The 18421-nt window shown below is 56.2% G+C and overlaps 2 long non-coding RNA genes across 3 annotated transcripts; both read left to right on the plus strand.

Annotated features, from left to right (window-relative positions):
* The first annotated feature begins 3180 nt into the window (after window positions 1-3180).
* Window positions 3181-5185, plus strand: LOC137472778 (uncharacterized). Its single transcript, XR_010998412.1, has 2 exons — window positions 3181-4142; window positions 4756-5185. It is a non-coding gene; the product is annotated as an uncharacterized lncRNA (long non-coding RNA).
* A 5557-nt stretch (window positions 5186-10742) lies between these two features.
* Window positions 10743-12907, plus strand: LOC137472775 (uncharacterized). 2 transcript variants are annotated; one of them, XR_010998410.1, is made up of 3 exons: window positions 10743-11079; window positions 12084-12401; window positions 12580-12907. It is a non-coding gene; the product is annotated as an uncharacterized lncRNA (long non-coding RNA). The 2 variants fall into 2 exon arrangements; XR_010998409.1 differs by having other exon boundaries at window positions 12152-12401.
* Window positions 12908-18421: the final 5514 nt, after the last annotated feature.

An 18421-nucleotide genomic window follows, 5' to 3' on the forward strand; every position in this document is an offset into this window, starting at 1 on the left:
TGCTATAGAAAATATGGAAGTATATAGACCTGCGTTGCTGGAAGGACACTGCTAAAAAGACAGCTGCTGGCAAACTTTTAGGGGGATAGGCAGTAAAGCAGCAGGAGTGGAAGGTTTTTTAAATAGTCTGAGACTTGCTGTAGACCTCTTGGTCTCTGTGCAGCTCAGTGCATACTACCTTTCATGGCTCTTTTATGAGCATTGTTATCTTGAGTTCTGCAAGCTGAAGTTAATTGACAGTACTGGTAGCCAAAGCTACTGCCCCAACAGAGAATGCAGAGAAATCCAAATCACACTCAAGTCATGGAAAGGATATCCCTGTTGCTCTACAACCAACAAGTTGCCCCAGGAAAATGCAGGCAGTGTGTTAATCTGTCTTCCCAGCTTGTTGTCTACAGATTTCAGCCAATTTCTAGCCAGTGGTTACTTTTAATCTATTCCCTGTATGGAAGGAAGGATTTTTGTCAAGGTGGAAGCCAGACCATTTTTCAAGAGGCTTATTTTGTTTTATTAAATCTTGTGCAGAGATAAATACAGATGCCCTTGGTACAAGGAAAGGTAGTCGTTTTACAGACCTGGTCTGTAGGGAACTTAGTGGAGATGGCTTTTAATAAAACACATCTGGAAGGATGCCGTGATTTAATTGGAAGGCCACCCCACGAGCAAGGCACCTGCTGAAACAGGAGGGTGTGGATTAAGCCCTGCACTGGCCAGTGTGGCCATGAACATGTCATCCTGTGGCAGCAGTTTTCTGGCCCAAATGGGTACCTGCCCCAGCAAGTCTTTCCCGGCTCCTGCTGGGAATATTTTCTGGAATGCTATGAGGGGCTTCCCAGGTGTGTGCCTGCGGGCAGACCTGCTCTTCTATGGGCTCTACGTGTCTGAAATGAGACTCACTGCTGGTGCCTTGCTGCTTTTTATATTCAAGAGGAGCTTACAGGACCTGCCAGCAGCACTCTGGGGGCACATCAGAGAAACCCGAGTAACATTAGTGTAATCCTGAGTACCCCAGCTCTGCTGGAAAACCACCAGAACCAGGAAAACTGTGCTTCCTAGGTGGAGCTGGGAAGATGACGGAAGTTCCCTAAGCAGTCCTTCATTGAGAAAATGGCTAGACAAGCTTCTCCTGCCCTTGTTTCTAAGGAAGTGCTTTGATTTGACGTTGATTTAGGAGTCACACAATGCTGATCCCTTTCCTTATCTGGTGTGGTAGGCATGAGTTCTGTAACTGGCTTCCTATGGTCAACGGTGGGCACATATTCATGGCAGCAGCTCTCCTGGGAGAAACTGGTGCCTGGATCTAGGAGTATTGTGGAGCTTGGCAGACAGCTGTTTCTCCCAATTCAATGCAGTACCTTGTGTTCCATTCCCAGCATGTTTCTTCTAGGGAGGTGACACCACCTGGTGCCAGCCTGCAAAGCTGCCTCTCTCTCCCTGGATACAGCCACCTGCTAAGAGCCTGTGCTAAGAGTAGTGCACTAAAGCTCGAGCAGGGAAATTCAGGCATCAAGGACTCGAGTTTCTCTTTGCAGTATTCCCATGGCTGGGTGGCAAGGCTGCACACAGGGTATGGGTTTATGTAGATGTGCTGAGTGCCTTCGTGAAATCCTGACCAGATTTGGCAACTGGGAGATGAGAAAGCAAGTAGTTCTCTGCTCTGCACTTGGTCTGGTATTTTGTAGAAGGTCATAAGATCACCAGCAAATGGGAGACAACTGTCTCCAAATCCCAGAGATATAAAATCATGCTAAGGGGTGGGCAGAAAGTGGGAAGGTGTAAAGGACTTCATGACTTTTTATTGCAGCTGTAATAGATTCTTTAAAAAAGAATAAACAAATCCCCAAAACCAAACACAAACAAAAACCAAACATAAAAGCCCACTAACAAAAACAAAACAAAGCAAACAAAACAAGAAAAACAAACAAACAAACAAAACCAAACAACAACAAAACCCCCACAACTCTCATGCCCTCCCACCAAAGTAACAGGTATTTCCCTTTTGTGGTAGCTTGGTAGGTTTAGGGTTTTTTTGGAACACATTATTGGAAAGGGCTCCTTTACAGCCTACATCCTGAACTGCTAGAGAAAACAATCAGTGTAGCAGCAACTTAAATAACAGTGAGGCATAAAATCAGAAACAGACACTCAAGTTTGCTATAAAAACGGGCAACAAAGAAGCTCTGAAAAACTATTGTTATTTTTAGAGAATTTTTGTGAGCATAAACACCCAAGCTGAAGTGGAAGTGACCATACAGCATCTTCAGCCGTGAGAGGACAGGTCCACATGAGAGAAACAAAAACCTGCTCTCATCATCAGCTGGGTTCTGGGGAGCTGCTCTGTGAGCAAGGACAGAATTGTGGGCAGTTTTACTTCATCTCCATGGTCTTTGATTTATGTTGGATAGAGCAATGCATTGCCATTTGCTTGCCAGTTTGTTATGACTTCTACCTGCAGTTTCACAATCTCTCTGTAAGGTTTGCCATCTGTTTTTGCTCTGATAATAGATATATTGGAACAATCTGGAAACTTGTCTTTAAATGTCCAGCTGGGTCTCCAGGACTGGTGAAATATGACTGGCACTTCCTAGCATGAAGCAAACACATAAGCAAGCAGAAGGAAAATGTCATACTCAGATATCAGTAGATTTATTGGAGAAGAATCCAAGCTCTAGGCAGTTTGCTGGCAAAACTCAGCTAGAAAATTGGGATTGGAGGAAGCTTTACCATTTCAGTGGCTCAAAAGTTGTCACATTTCTTTAATGCCATACAGCTGCTGTAGGGCTGGTAGAGCTTTCAAAGATGCTTTTACCTTGCAGGCAGCCACAGAGTGTATTTGGCAGAGCCAGCCTCCGATAATAATATTTAAGCACAGACCACAGCATGTGGCAAAAGAACCGTTAGCAGCTGCCTGAAGAAACCCATTACAATAAGCAGCTGTTTATTCTGATGCGTAATGAGACAGCAGTTAGAGTGCTGCAATTTTACACTTAATGAAACATTTAAGAGCTCTTCAAGGCAAAGGACAGTAAACTGGGGTAATGTAAGTCTTGTGTTTATTTAAAGCTTGCCTTCAGGTACCTCCTTAGAGCTTCTCAGCACTGGGGTCATGTGGAGCTCAGAAGTGTGAGACTGCCCCAGACGGAGAACAAGTGGAACACAAGACAATAAAGTTTGGGGCGGTATCTCTGTCAGGTACTGGAACAACAGCTGTTGTTCTAAACATCAGGTTTTGCTGCTGTTAACCTGGAACCCCTCGGTTTTTGGATTTTTTGACCTAAAAATTGATGTGTGGAGGTAGAGATCCTTGCTTTAAAAGAACCAACAAAGTTCTTGGGTTTGGGGGATGAGAGTTGGGTAGAAGATGATTGTAATTAACTCAGTGGAATTGGTAATAACGAAAGATGGTGCTCTAGAATGAACCTGCTCGGACTCACCTATTGGAGGGTGGGGTTTTTTGGGGTTTGTTTGTTTGATTGTTAGTTTTTTTCTTTTGATTGTTTGTGTAGGGTTTTTTTGGTAGTTTTTTGGGTTTTGTTTGGGTTTTGTTTTGGTGGGGTTTTTTTCCTAATTCACTAAAGGACTAAATTTTTAGGAAGCTTGCTAGAGTTAATTGCTTGTTAGAAACTTAAGGTCAGTGGCCCCTATTATGATTTGACTGGCAGTGGTTTAAACAGATCCTAGAAAAATGAAGCAGTGCTTTAATTGTGGCTGATGCTTTTAAGTTTAAATTAAGCTTTGTTTCCTAAGGTCATTATGGTACCAAGTACAATTTCTTTTCTAAGGAAGTGAGGTCCAGGGATATTTTAGATTACCCTGAAAAGATTCTCATTTAGACTACAGGAATGAAAACACATATCTGCCAAAGGGTTTGCCCCAGGCCACCTGAATTTAGCTTCATTATCTTAGCAGAGCCAGCTTCCTTAAGGAAACATGACTCATGATGGAGAGTTTCATTGGAGGATATATGTAGCTAACATAAAAGCTGCTTATGTACATATATTTGTAGAATATCCAAATAAATCCTGATGTGAGGGTACAGCACTTGGAATAAATGCAGTGATGCCAAACTCTTGAGGGAAGAAGGAGACTTGGAAAATCCCAGAGGATACTTCATCAGTGTCTGAAGTGGGTCTGCAGCATCTGTGCATATGTGAGGACTACATCACTCTGTCTTGATCACACCAGTCAGTGAGCCAAGGCTGGAAACCAGCACCATTCTGAGCAGTTAATGGGAACATGAAAAGGAGTGAGATGTAGGACACAGTCACAACAGATAACCTGTTCATGCTGCTTCTTGATGCCTCAGGTTACCACCACTTGAGAGAACCCAGGCAGTGCGTGAGTTGTGACCATGACAGTGATGGCACTTGAGTACTTGTGAAGGGAAGGGTTGCATCCAGTGAAAATTTTGTATTGAGAGGCATCTTTTGGTCAGAATAGTGTGTTTTGAGCAGTGTTTTCGTGAGCTGTGGTGGTGCCCAGGACAAATCCTATTGCCTAGCCAGAGGTTTAGCCAGCATCTGGTCTGTAACGCTCTATGTTGACACCACTGTGTTAGAACTGTGCTGCAATCCAGGGTGTCTTTGAGAATGAGGGAAAAAAAGCCTTGGCTGTGGGATTTGAGACCGGGCATCCAGTCTTTTCTCAGTAAAGGTGAAGAAGAGACTTATGCCATTCTATGGCGCATAGTAATTGTGAATTCAGAAGCACTCAGCTGGGGCAATTGTGCTCTGGAGCAATTATTTCAGTTTGCAGTTGTATTAAGGGCTTCCTTAAAGAAATTGATGTGGTGTCATCCATGTCATAAGTAATGGTCAAAATTTTAGGACTTAATACGAAGGGGTTTGAAATCTTCAAAAACTCAGACAGTGATGACACAACAGTGTTCCTGCCTTTATCAGCTCATCTCTAAATTCAACATGTCACAAGAAGGTGTGCAGAAACATCTCAACAAAAATTTCACAAAGCAGTCTGAGTAAAAGTGTGCTTCATTTCAGATGTGCACCAGCACCACTCCTGCTGGCCTCTGTAGTGGGTTGGACAGAAGCTAACATTCCTTCTGGGAACGTGCTGATACCTGCTCAGGATGAAGCTGATACACCTAACTTACTGCCTGAAGTAAAAAATACTACCCAGAGTAATTACTCCAACAAATGTGTCAGAAATAGATACTTGGAAATAATAATTTCAATGCCAATATTTCATTACTTTAAACATTCTGTCACTCCCCCCAGATTTCTCCTAGCAAGGTAGGCCAGCCCAGGCCAGCCAGCCCCCTGCTGTATTGAACAGCAGCATAAGGAGAAGTGACAGCCACCGTTCCCTCCCACGTTGTTCAGTATAGCAACACACCCAAAGTGAGCTGGGAATATATATATTCACTGGATAATGTCTGTATCACATTAACAAGCTTTGACACTAATGCTAATGCTTCACTAGAAGAAAAATGATAAGTAGGCTGGTTCAATGTGCATTTAGCACTGAAAGATTTCTAGCACAGAGTGAGACTTTTGTTGGTGTCCGACAGCTTTGGCTATCTCAAATCTCTGCTCAATCACAGGGGAGGAGCAGCCAGCAGTGCTGCCTTCCCTCCCTTGTCTGTACTGGGGTCCAGGTGCAGAGACCGATTATTTGTGTACAGGCACGGACATTTAATCCTCAGGCCTGTTTCGTTCGGGCTCTCCCTCGGCAGACGCTGCAGAGGAGCGCAGAAACGAGGGACTCTGGCTTTGCCGGGCTGTTGAACGGGGCAACAAAGCCAACACTCCTGACGCTGCAGAGCTTGGGGGAGTTTGAAGCGGGGAAAGTTGTTGCTGTCTCGTACGTGGCAACCCGACCTAATCACCGAAACTTAGCATCACCGAGATGAAGCGGTGAGAGCACCGGTTTTAACAGCAGCAAAGCCCGCCCGAGCCGGGGTGTCTCGGAGCGGTGGCACTTCGGGCGGGAGGGCGCGTTGCAGCCGGACGGGCCCCTCCCACCGGGCGCAAGTGCTCAACAGCGAGCCGGCAGCGAAGAACGGGAGCCGGCAGCGAAGGAAGGAGCCGGCAAGGAAGGAAAGGAGTGAGCCGGGAGCGGACACTTGTACTTGGGCGGCGAAGCGGGGCTGCACGGGGCAGGGACCGCTGGGGACAGCGACTCCCCCGTCTCGGCGTGCGCAGGGCTCGCGTGGCCAGCGGGACGGTCCTGCCGCGCTCCGGGGACTGAAATAAAGCTCAGGCTCGGGTCAGTAGGGAGCTCTCGGTCACAGGCACCTTTTCAGAGTGTTTTCAGAGCCTGGGGGAGCTGATGCAGACCTGGCTGACAGCTTATGGCACACCCGGCCAGAAGATGCTTCTCAGCTCTCTGGCAGACTGGGAGAGGGGGAAGCACAGACACCGTCCGCGGCCACTGGGCCTTGGCAGCTCCTTCCCAGCCTGTGCTTTCTGACTGCCAGATATTTTAGGGACAGCCTGTCTCAGAGGATGGTCAGAGAAACAGAGATTTCCTGCGACTGGGTTCAACACACCACCTTGGCAAGATGGTAAAACCATCAGGTAACTGTGTCAAATTTCATATCAAGGTTTTTTAACATCAACGGCAGCTTCTTGCCAACAAGTTCATAGTATCCCTCAGCACCATATCCATCAGCCCAAACTGTTCAGCAGCTGCAGCTGTCATTAGAAGATTGGATTTCTGGTTTGTAGTGCCCGTGGTGAGCAGTGAGGAGGCTGATGCCCAGGCACAGGCCTCATTACCTATGGCAGGGATGTGGCCCAGTTCCTGCGTCCAGCTGGACTCTGGGGCTGAGCCAGGGAGAAACACTCAGGTCTCAGCTACACGGAATACTAAAGCCTTATGTGCATAGCTGGAATTAAAGCACTTGCACAGTCCAGGACTAACTGGCTGTCCCTCAATCACGTGACTGAGTTTCCTTTCTTTTGGAAGGGCCAGAATTGTGATATGTTCTCTCCTGTTTCTGATTTCTTTCCAGGCTGTGGAGATGCACATACAACCCCTGGCACAGCCACGCTGAGTGAGTTCCTTTCTGCTGCATTGGCTGGAAGCTATCCAACAGAGCCATGGGTGCTCAGGCAGCTGATGAGTGGCTGTGACCTTCCTGGAGATGTACAGGGCACACAGTCCTTCACAGAGGTAAAGGAGACTGTTTCCCTTTGGCTCTGAGCTTCCACTCTCAGTTGATGCAGTGCGCCATGGGCAGCTGCTGTGGACAGCAGGGCTTTGTCAGCTACGTTTGTACCTCTGTCTGTGACACCGCCACTGCCAGGACAAACCCCACTCCCTCCTGTGACCAAGGCAGGAGCTGACACACACAGACTTCCCACTTGCTCCCCATTTCCCATGCGATTGCCCACTCCTTCTTATCTCCTAGAGAAACAGATTGCTCTGGATTACTTGCATTTTTTTCCAGAGAAACTTTGATCTTCCAGGAGGAAGGTTTTGCCCAGTTCATAACTGTTGCCTGCTGGGGCCTGGCTTCTCACATCTCCGCGATGCCAGGTGCCCTGCCTGCCCGTCTCTCCAGGTGCCCGCTGCAGAAGGCTCCTTGCAGGCATCCCTGGCACACCCTTCTCCCTGTGAAGGAAGCTGGGAAAGCTGGCACAGCCCAGGGCACTGTGATGAGGGAAACTCTGTCTTGTCAGTTTGGTCTGTGCCTTCCAGGAGATCTGGGGTTTCCTCCAGCCATTTTTTATTTTGGTTTGGGTTTGTCTGCTTGTATTTCTAGGTTTGCTGGTGATAGCTTGATGATTGCTTTGGTTTCTGTTGCAGTTTCTGCAGTGCAGGTCCCTAGGGGATCCCCATTCTGGGAATTTAGGGGAGGAGGTCCATCCCTGTGTCCCCAGACATGCTGTGGTCAAGCTCCCTCACCCCTGGGGCGTGACTGTGAGGCTTTGCCTGGGGTAATTCTTGTCCCCACAAGATATAACCACCCTGGTGTGGTGGTTCTTTCTCCCGGCACCCGATGACCATCTCAGGGGGACACTTGCTCATGAGGCTTTTTCCAAGGCTTGTGCCCAACTGATGCTCCATTCCCGGGACAGCAGGGAAGAGCAGTCATGCCTCTCATAAGGAATTGTGAGTGAACCGAGCACAGCAGGACCGAACCAAATTCAGCCGAACCGAGCTTGGCCGAACCTGGCAAGTGGCACCGAGCTCGGCCGAACCCGGCCTGCTGCTCTCATGACCATTAATTAGTGCGACTGCAGTCACTGCCCAATGAGCTCCTGCCCGACCCCGCGCTCCCGTTCGTGTCCGTGCGATGGCCGGGCCGCCCGCGGAACGCGGCAGCAGGAGAGCCCCGAGCTGTGCGTGTTCAACGTGAGGCGGCGCCGCTTTCCCGCGCTGCCCTCAGGGAGCCGAACCGAGCCGAGCTGTGCCGAACGCAGCCAGCAGCACCGAGTTCGGCCGAACCGAGCCCAGTTCGACCGAAGGCAGCGAGCAGCTCCGAGTTCGGCCGAACTGAGCCGAGCTCAGCCGTACCCTGCGAGCAGCTCCGAGTTTGACGGAACCGAGCCGAGCTTGGCCAAAGGAGCGAGCGCCTCCGAGTTCTACGGAACCGAGCCGAGCTCGTCCGACCCCAGCGATTGGCTCCGAGTTCCACCAAACTCAGCCAAATGCACGAGCAGCTCCAATCCTGGCCGAACCCTAGCCGAGGTTAGCCGAACGTAGCGTGCGGTTCGGAGTTCGACCGAACCGAGCCGAGATCAGCCAAACCCCGCGAGCGGCTCAGAGTTCAGCCTAACTAAGCCGATTCGGCATACCCAGTGAGCGGATCTGTGTTCAGACCAACTGAGACCAGTTCCGCCGAACCTAGACGAGGTGAGCTGGACCGAGCCGAATCTAACTGAAAACAAAGCTTTCAGGTCAGGGCTGGTTTGTTTAAGTTAAGGAATATAGCAAAGAGAGGGACATGAGATGAGTAGGGAAGATTGGATTTACTGGAGGGTAAAGGGGAGCCAAAGCAGGTTTGGGGTATGAAGTTCAGCGGGCTGAGACAGCACAGGAAAGGGAAGAGGGAAACAGAGGCAGGGAAATAAACAGGGAAAATGCTTTGGTCTAAAAGCCCATCATCGCAGGCGCTCATTAATAGTCACGAGAGCAGGAGGCTGGGTTCGGCTGAACTCGAATCGGTTCGGCCGAGCTAGATTCGGTTCGGCTCCGTTCGGCTGAGCAGGGCTCGATTCGGCTCAGCTTCGGACCACGAACTGGTCTCGTGTGAAATGCGACTCGGCTACCCCCTCTCCACGCCGGGCACCTCTGACAGCAGCAGCCGTTCGGGAACGGGGAAGAGGTGGGATCGCTTCTCACCGGGAATGATCAGGGACCAAACCTGGCTGCCAGTGTGGGGTGACACGGGTCCCATTCCGGGAGCGGGCAGGGCCCTACAGGCACACAGGGCCGGGGGTGGGAGGGGCTGCTTCACTCTGCCCACGCAGAGCGTCGGGCCCGTCACAGGCGCAGGTGCCACGGGCAGCGAGCAGCGAGGAGCCGCGGTGCGGCCCGCGCTCGGCAGCGGGGTGCAGGCGCGGCTGTGCCCGGCGTTGGAGCAGCGCGGCGAGCGCCGGAGCGGTCCGGCACCGCTGGAACTCGGGAAGAGCCGCTGTGGGGCCGCAGCACCGGCTCGGCTCCGGCAGGGGGCGCTCTAGGGCCGCTCTGGGGGCTCCCCGCAGTACCGGCGAGAGTCCCGCAGGGGGCGCCTCGGCGGGGGGGGCGCCTCGGCGGGAGCTGCGCCGCGGGGGCCGGGGCGGAGCGCCGAGAAAGAGGCCCCGGCCCGGGCCTGCGCCGTGCGCGCCCCGCGGCCTTTTGTGGGGGACCGGCGAGGCCCTGATGGGAGCTGTGGTTTAGCAGGGCCTCGGGAGAGACAGGCGCGGTCCCCGCGGCGGTGGCTGGGCTGTAACGGGGAGCCGGACGCTGCCTGGCCGTGTGGTCGGGACTGGCTGCTGCTTGGGGCAAAGGGGCCGGGGTCCCCCGGCCCTTCCAGGCTGCACTGTGCGCGTGGAGAGACCTTTGGATGTCTGCGGGGATGGACGAGGCGTTCCGGAGCTGGGACCCAGGGTGAGTACGTGTGCTCTCCCACCTCGGGGCTATCCCGGCCTGCGGTTCTCAGCCGGGGGCCAGGGGCAGCTGTGCCGAGGCTGTGCCGGGAGCTCAGGGCAGCCCCCGGCCTGGGGCCTCTCCCGCAGCAAAGTGTGACATGGTAGGAGAAGGGAGCGAGGCGGTGCTCTGGAACTTGGAACCTACACAAGTGTTTTCCAAACATATTCGCAGAGATTCAGCTGCGGGGAAGCTGCAGAGAAGGCTGCCCGGCACTGCTCCCCAAAATGGGCCTCCACCGATTAGGGTCTCGCAGAGGATGGGGCAGTTGCAGCCACCGGGTCATTCCTGTGAAATTCGGTAAGTGTGGGGAAGGGTTTCCTGACTGTCCCTGACTCCAAGCCAGCTGTGCCTTGTCTAGAGGCCCTGCCTGGGCAGCCCGGCTCGGCACAGCTGGGTCCCTGCTCCGAGGCTCGCCAGAGGGAGGCAGAGCCACCACAGTGCGGGTCAGGCTGGAGGGGGGCAGGAGGTGGGGCCTACAGCCACGGCAGGGGGAAGGAGAGGAGGCAAAGCCTCTACACCAGCCCTAGGCCCAGCCTGCCCAGGAGACACCTCTGAGAGGCACCAGGGGCTCTTGTTTGCCCGGAAAGCTGCAGCTGTCAGGGGGACTCAGGGGGGTGACCAGGCCCCTGCACCACTGCAAGAAAAGGGGCAGGTAAGGGCCCACAGGGGTCGGCTTCAGTCCTTAGAAGCAGCATCTGCTTTCACCAGTGCGTTTTGCTGCCTGCAGGGACCTGTGGTGTGGATTGGGAGCTCCTGCTGGGGCAAGAGCTTTGTCTTCCAAGAGGAAAAGCTGCAGCCTCTTCCTCACCAGGGACTGTCTCCGTGCAGGAAACAGCACAAGGGACTGGCTGAGGGGCTCAGCCTTGGACACGGCCCCAACAGGAGCAGCCCTGGGCACACTGGCAAGGGAGGATGAGCCCAGGTGAGGAGCACGGCCCCAGCATGGCACCAAGAGAGGTTGGCATGGGAGGATGCGCCCAGGTGAGTGTTCTGAGCCAGGCAACTCTGGGGAAGGCGGCAGGATAAGGTGGGAAGGAAGGAGTGCTCCAGAGGCACATGGCCTGAGGAAATTGTGCCAGGCTATGGCTGAGGAGAACATGCTGTGCTGGTGGCTTCTGGTACTGGCCCTGCTGCGGGCCGCTTTGGGGCTGGCAGCAGGCTGCAGCAGGGCCATGGTCGTGGCTGTGGCTGCCTCTGCATTGTGCTTGGCTGTTCCTTGGGAAGAAAATGGTTGTGCTTGTGGTTTCTGGTTGTGTGGCCCGTCCTGTTGTGGTGTGGTTTGGGGCTGCACTGGCAGTGCTCCTAGACAGGGCCCTGGCTGCAGGGGGGTCAGGACAGGAACTGGGGCTGGGATTCAGCTGTGCCCGTTGCTGTGAAGGAAGCTGAGAGCAGGTCCTGCACCAGAGCTGCCCAAGGGCGGCTTCTCCCCACACCGTCAGCAGTCACCCAGTGCTGCTGCTGGTCTGGCTTCTGGTCAGAGATGGGCTGGGGACAGTCCTGCCCTGTTCCCCCTCCCAGGGGGCTTCTGGTTGTTCTGGGCCCTTTGTGGCCTGTTCCGTTTGATTCTCAGTGTTGGGCTTGGCTCAGCATTGTTTGATGAGCATGTCCTGTGGCATGTTCACACTGGGATCAGGGTTTGTGCTGTGCCTGGCTCAGAGATGTTTATCAGGATGTGCTGCACAGTCTGTGGTTCCCTGGTCCTGCTCTGGGGCAGGGTGGGGGAAGGTGCTGGGCCAGGCCAGCCCCAGTGTTGTTGGGTGGCTGGTTCCCACAGTGCCCCTCACTGAGCAGAGGGCTTGCAGCAGTCTGTGCCTCCTCCTCTGCTCTTCTGGGCAGAAACGTGCATTTTTTGGGCTGAGCCCTGAGCTCTCCCGCTGTAATTTCTCCCTCCCCTCCCCGTCCTCGGTGCGCAGTGCTGGGCAGCCTGTGCCCAAAGCGGGGGGCAGCAGGGAGGGAAGGGCTGCCCCTGCCTGGGAGGGGGACAGGCATCTCCTGTGGGTTTTGTGGGGCTGTGCTGTGCACCCTGGGATGCTGACTGACCCCCTTTTTGCAGAGCCAGAGGAGACGCTGCTGCACCACGTCCCCAGGACAGCCCCTGCCTCGCTTCTGCTCTCAGCAATGGGACTGGGAGACACCTCCACGCAGAGAGTGGCACTTGGCCTGGCTTCACTCCCTGGTGGAAGAGGCTGGGCTTCCTGCTGCTCAGAGCTCCTGATAAGGGACATCCATGCCTGCGCCTGGCTAGGAATCCGGGGTGCACTGATTCCAGATCCAACCACGAGACGTTCATGCTGCAGCTGCAGGTGAGCTCAGCTCTCCCTCAGGGACGCCTATGCCTGTTACAGCTCCAGCTGATGCACACTCTGGACAAGAGCTCTTCCTGGTGCTCCCAGCTCCTGCTGATGGACCCGTGCTGACTTACTGCTCAGGATATTTGAGGACCCAGGTGATTTCTGTTCCTTCTGCTTGTTTCACTAGCAGGTGTTACCCAGTCCAGCTTGCTGAACCTCCAGCTCTGGCTGTGGCATGTTCTTCATTCCAGCTCTGGATCTGAGATGCTGCAGTTGATGGCTGCTCCAGTTCCTTCCAGCTCTGGCTTAGTAACTGCTGCTCTTTGTTACAAACAAATTTAAAGCTCCAGCTAATTGCAGTTACCTGGGCTTTTGGCCAAGTTGTAAATAACTCACTGTCATCAATTGCACATAACTATTAACTGTCATAAAGTTATTGTTTAAATAGAAGTCATAACTGTTGTAGTGGCTGCACACAATAAACAGACATGGAAAAGGGGCTGGAAAGTGCTTTTATTTCCTGAGACTATCTCAGACCCTCGAAACAGCCTGGGGCGTGCCAGCGTCCCTACGTTTGGGGACCAAGGCAACTGGACCCCCTCCTCCAGAGAGGGTCCTCATCCCCAGCCCTCCCACCCAAAGGCCCACCCCCAGCCTCTGTTTTGGGGCTGAAAACAGCTGAGCTGCTGTTTCCAAGTCTCTGGGAAGTGGCACTTAGTCATTTTTCTGAGTCCCAGAAACACTGGACTAGACCTGAATTTTCAAGAAAAGAAAATGCAGGACTTAGCGTTTTTCTGAGCTTCAGAAAGGCATTGCCTACCCTCTGCTTCTGAGCCCTAAAAGCACAACACTGAGGTAGTGTCTTTCTCTGACCTGGGAAAATGGAGGATTTTACCTGCAGCTTCAAGAAAAGAAAATGCAGGACTTTACTTTTTCTGACCTTCACAAATATCGGGCTGTGCTTTTGGGACCCAAAATCATTCTCCAGAGCTTGGTTTCAATGCCCAAAAATGCAACATTAGTCTCTGTTCTCAAAAGGTGAAAACACAAGACTTAATTTTTGCCTTTGGACCCAAACCTGCTGGATTTAGTTTCCATTTTCAACTGTGGAAAATGCAGGACTTAGTCCCTTTCTGAGCGCCAAACCCAACCTCCTCAGCATGTTCCAAGCACCCAAAACATGCCACTTGGCAGTTAAAAGCCAGCACTGCAACTCTCTGACCCCATGTGTGATGTAGCGGTGGGCAGCTGCAAGGATGTTGCCCACCCCCTACCCCATATCCATTTTATGGGAAGAGCTTGGGAACTGAGATGGAGGCACCCTCCGTGCACAGAGGGTCCCATCTTGTGTCTCTGTGGGGCAGCACAAATAGATGTGGGGAATCACTGTATTCCAGTTTATTTCAGCTGCAGCACCTCCCACCCTGCCTGGGAACACAGCCCAGCCGGGTACATCCGCTTCCAGGGAAACATCCCTCCCTCACACCCCACACTCCTCCTGGGCTACCATGCGCCCGACCCCCCAAAAACTCCTCCACGAGGAGCCTGTCCCCCAGCCTCCGCCCGAGGAAACCTCCCCACCTGCTCCTAGCCCTACCCGGGGAAAAGCCCCGGGCGGCAGCAGCAGCGGCTGCTGCCTTCCCCAGCCTTCCGGGACTCGCCCAGAGCCGCAGGACACCCGTCGCCGGCACTGCTCGGCCCGCGCCGGGAGCGCCAGGGCCCGCCGGCCCGAGCACCGGGCTTCTATCCCTACCGGCCCGGGGAGGCTCGGGCCGTGGACTGCCCAGCCCCGGCCCCCGCCAAGGCTCCCGGCTCCGGCAAAACTCCCAGTCTGGACCCCCAACGGATACCGACAGGATCTGAACCAGAACTCCCGGTCCCATTCCCGGCCCCACCTCAAAGCCCCAGGCTCCGGGCCCGGAGCAGCCCCGGTTCAGGTGTGAGGGGCGGGGCCGCGAGCGATGGTCCCGCCCCTATCCCGGGCAGGGGGCGGGTTTGGGGCGGAGCCAGGGGTCCGTGAGGCGGGGCAGGGGCGGGGCCTAGGGCGGAGCCGGGTGGCACTGGGGGCGGAGCCGGGCGGTACCGGGGCGGGGCTCGGGCCCGGCTCAGGTGCGCGGGGCGGAGCCGAGGTGATTTAGTCCCCGGAAATCGCCACGTCGGCCAGTTGCTCACTCAGAGCACGGTGCGGGAGGGAGCTACCTGTGCGGGCTCCGCAGGTGAGGCGTGGAGGCTTCGGCCTCCTTTCCTGTCCTTCTCTCTACCCCTCCTTCCTTCTCCCCGTATTCCCTTTCTTTCTCCCCCTTCCATCTCGCCCTGAAACCCTCCCCTCCTATGCCCCCAAACCAGCCCCCCCCCACTCCTTCCTCTCCTGTCCCTACCCCGCTACTCCCTTCTATTCCCCGCTCCCCCTCCTCTGTCTACCGTCCCTCTTCCCCCCCTCCCAGCCTTTCCCTTCCACTCCCGCTTCCCTCCACAGCCCGAGCCCACTCCCTTCCCGTCCTCAACCCCCCATCTCTCCTGTCTCCCCGTCCTCCCCTCTCCTTCTTCTCCCGCAGCTGCGGGGCTCGGGGCGCCGGAGAATAATAAAGCCCAGAGGGCCGGAGCCCGGCGCCCCCTGCCCCCGCTGAAGTCCCCGCACGGGGCCAGACCCGCTCGGCGGGTCTGTGATGGTGTTCACACACAGCGCCGGCACTCCGGCTTCCCACACATCACACTGGGGGTCCAGGGAGGGCCCCCTCCTCCGGAGGGGGTCCTGGGGGGGAAGTTGGGTTGGTTAGGGTGGACCCTCTCCTCAGGAGTGGGGTGGGGGTGGGATAAGGGGTGGGTTAGGGGGTCCCCCTCTTTAGGAGGGGGTCCTGGGTGGGTCGGTGGGGGGGAAGCGGGTTAGGGAGGACCCCTCTCCGGAGGAGGGGGTCCCGGGGAGGGGGGGGGTTGGACGGGCCTCCTTCGGAGGAGGGGGTCCGGGGGAGGAAGCGGGGATAGGAGGGGGAGGTACCACCCTCCACCCCGCCCCCTCCTCCGGACGGAGTTCGCCCCGGACCCCTCCCGGGGGCCCCCTTCTCCGGACCGGGGCCCGGGGGGTGGAGAGGGGCGGTCACGTCACTCCGCAGCGTGAAGAGACATAAAAAGATTCCCAGACAAACGAATGGCCCCTCGGGCCCCCTCCGGAGGAGGAGGTCCGGTGGAGGGGGAAGCAACCCCCTCTGCCCCGCCCCCTCCCCCGGAGGGGGCCCTCCCTGACACCCCCCTCCTCCCGCCGGACCCCCTCCTCCAGAGGGGGTCCGCCCTAATCTACCCACACCCCCTCCCTCCAGGACCCCCTCCTGAGGAGGGGGCCCGCCCTGACGCCTCCAGTGTGATGTTGGGAAAGCCGCAGGTCCGGCAGTGTCGGGCGGTGTGTTGGACCGGAATGGGGGGACCCGCAGAGCGGGTTCGGCCCCGTGTGGGGACCCCAGCGAAGGCGGGGGGCGCCAGGCTCCGGCCCTCTGGGCTTTATTCTCCGGCGCCCCGCGCCCCGCGGCTGCGAGGAAAGAAGGAAAGTGGGAAGTGGAAAACGAGAATAGGGGAGCAGAGAGGGTGTTTGTGGGGAGGGTGACAAGGACAGAGGGCAGGTGTGGAGGGGTTGGGATGTGCAGGGCAGCAGGGGAGGGGGCTTGGGGGAAGGCAGGGTGGAGGAAGGAAAGGAAGGATTGAGAGCAGGTTGAGGGGAAGGAGGAGGAAGGTGTTGGGGGGAAGGTATAATGAAAAGGGAGCGGGAGGAGCCGGGATGGAGTGGGGGGAAGGAAGGCTGCAGGAAGAAGGAGGATTGAGGGCAGGTGGAGAGAGACTGGGGGCGGGGGGGAAGGGGAGCAGGAAGAGGGGGCACGGGGGAGCCCGGTTGGGGAGGGAAAGAAGAGGGACAGGATGGAGGAATAGGGAAGGGTTGGGGTGAGTAGGGGAATAGAGAGGGGGACTGCCTGGGGGGGGGGTGGGGGTGAGGGAGGGGAGGGCTGGGGGGGGGGGGTTGGGGGGGAAAGGGTGTAGGGGGCGGGGGAGGGGAGGAAGGGAGGGTAGAGAGGAGAGGTATAGAGAAACAGAAATGCAACAGGAAAAAAAATGCAGAAAAAAAGAAATACAGCGAAAAAAAGATATAGGGCCCGGCCGGCCACAGCCTCCCACCCCGAGCACAGAGGAGTAAATAGCTGCGCCAGCTCCTCCCCGCGGTTTAAATCCCCCACGGCCCCGCCCCGCGCAGCCGCTCTGGGGCCCCGCGCACCTGTGCACACACCTGTGCTGGCCCCGCCCCCGGGGCCCCGCTCCGCCCCGCGCCCGTAAATCCCGGCGGATCCGCGTCTTCCCCGCTTTCCATGCTGGACACTTGTCTCGGGGTGCGGCAGGGCCGTCGCTCGGAGAGCTGTGCGGAGATCCGGATCTGGGACTACTCCCGGCGCTGCGCGGTGTCCAAGGCGCTCAGGTGAGCTCGGGGATTCGGGTCCTGGTCTCGCCGGTGTCTGCTGTGGGAGCCGGGCAGAGCCGCTTCTTCCTCGGCGGTTGGGGTGTGCGTACCGGGGCCGGAGAATCGAGGTGGGATTGGGGCTGGGATCGGGACCGGCATCGTCGCGGGCGTGAAGAGCCGCTCCGGCTGCGGTCGGCACGGGGCTCGGATCCCGCCGGGGCTCTGGGTATACTCCTGCTATGACCGCGGGGAGCCGGAGCTGTGCCGGTGCCGGGCCCGCCAGGAGGACGGCGCTTCCCTGGAGCAGACGCTGGATCGCGGCTGGAAGCGGGCGAGGCACGGGGACCGCCCGTGCCGCCCCGGGACCCCACGGGCACCGCCGCTCCCTCGGCGCCGCCTCCCGCCCCGCGTGGCGCCTCCTGGCGGACACGGAGCCGCCCCGCAGCCCCCGCGGGATGCCGAACCCCCCCAGCCCGGTCTCCCCGAGGCCACCGCGCTCCCCTGCGAGCAGCAGCGCCCGCCTCCCCCTCCTCTGTGTCCTGATCCCCGGGGGACCTCTACCGAACGAGCGGGGCTGCAGCGCCGCGGCCGGGAGCAGCCGCTCCGGGATGGCCGCTGGGGCCCAGGCGTTGCTGCTCCTGCTCCGATTGTGCCCGGTGTGTGACTGGAGCCCTGCCGGCGCTCGCTGCTGCTCTGCCTGCTCATCCGACACCTGCCAGCTGAGACCTGATTTTCTCCTTCCTGTCCCCCACTTTCTCTGCAGCTCATACTCTCCAGTGGAAAAACCTCTACTGTTAAGAAGCCAGTGAAAACAATTTATTCTTTATTTCCAGAACCATGAGGATCATGGAGTTAAATTATGAGAAGTGACTGGCCCAGCTATGCACTGAACACAGAATTTTTGCCTTCTCAACACCCTGCTCCCAGTGTCAAGGTCATGACAAAGGTCCTGGGTGGGATGGGAATTACTACTGCCAGTAAGGAACTCCTATATAAATGCAGCTCCTTTTCTTCTCTTAATGCTGCTTTACACACCAGCCCCTGCACTGGCTGTAGGGCAGAACTAGCTAGCACCTAACATGACAACACCAAACTCTTCCCCATAACCCTGATTTTTCTGCCCTTTCCAGGATTTACCCAACAGCTGTAAATGTGCTCATGCAATGTCCCTTTGCAGGGAGAAGTGAACAAGACAAGTCCTGAGGGTTACCTTGCTCCGTGGCCAAAGCGCTTCTGGAGAGTGGCAGGGGGTGTTTCCTGCAGGTGAGTGTTGTCAGGACAAAACAGTGGCAGCTGCTGAGGCCAGGGCTGCTTTTCTGGCCCAGAGGCCTTGGTGTCTCCCTCTCGCTGCCAGCAATGTTCCTTGTGTTCCCTCAGTGTGTCCCAGCTGGCTGCGAGTGCCAGGCAGGAGGCAGCCAGAAGCCCCTGGAAGGGAAGCAGCATCTCTCATCCTTGGTAACTGCAGGGGAGAAGCTGTGCCTGCACCACGGCTCCTCGGCCACGAGCTGCTCTGATGAGGCATGGGGAGATGCTTCTGCCTGGACAGAGGCCACCGACAGCCCAGGAGCTTAAGGAGCAGCTGGCATTACCTGGGAAT

This window comes from Anomalospiza imberbis, chromosome 4 (assembly GCF_031753505.1).
Source record: "Anomalospiza imberbis isolate Cuckoo-Finch-1a 21T00152 chromosome 4, ASM3175350v1, whole genome shotgun sequence".
Classification (NCBI taxonomy): domain Eukaryota; kingdom Metazoa; phylum Chordata; class Aves; order Passeriformes; family Viduidae; genus Anomalospiza; species Anomalospiza imberbis.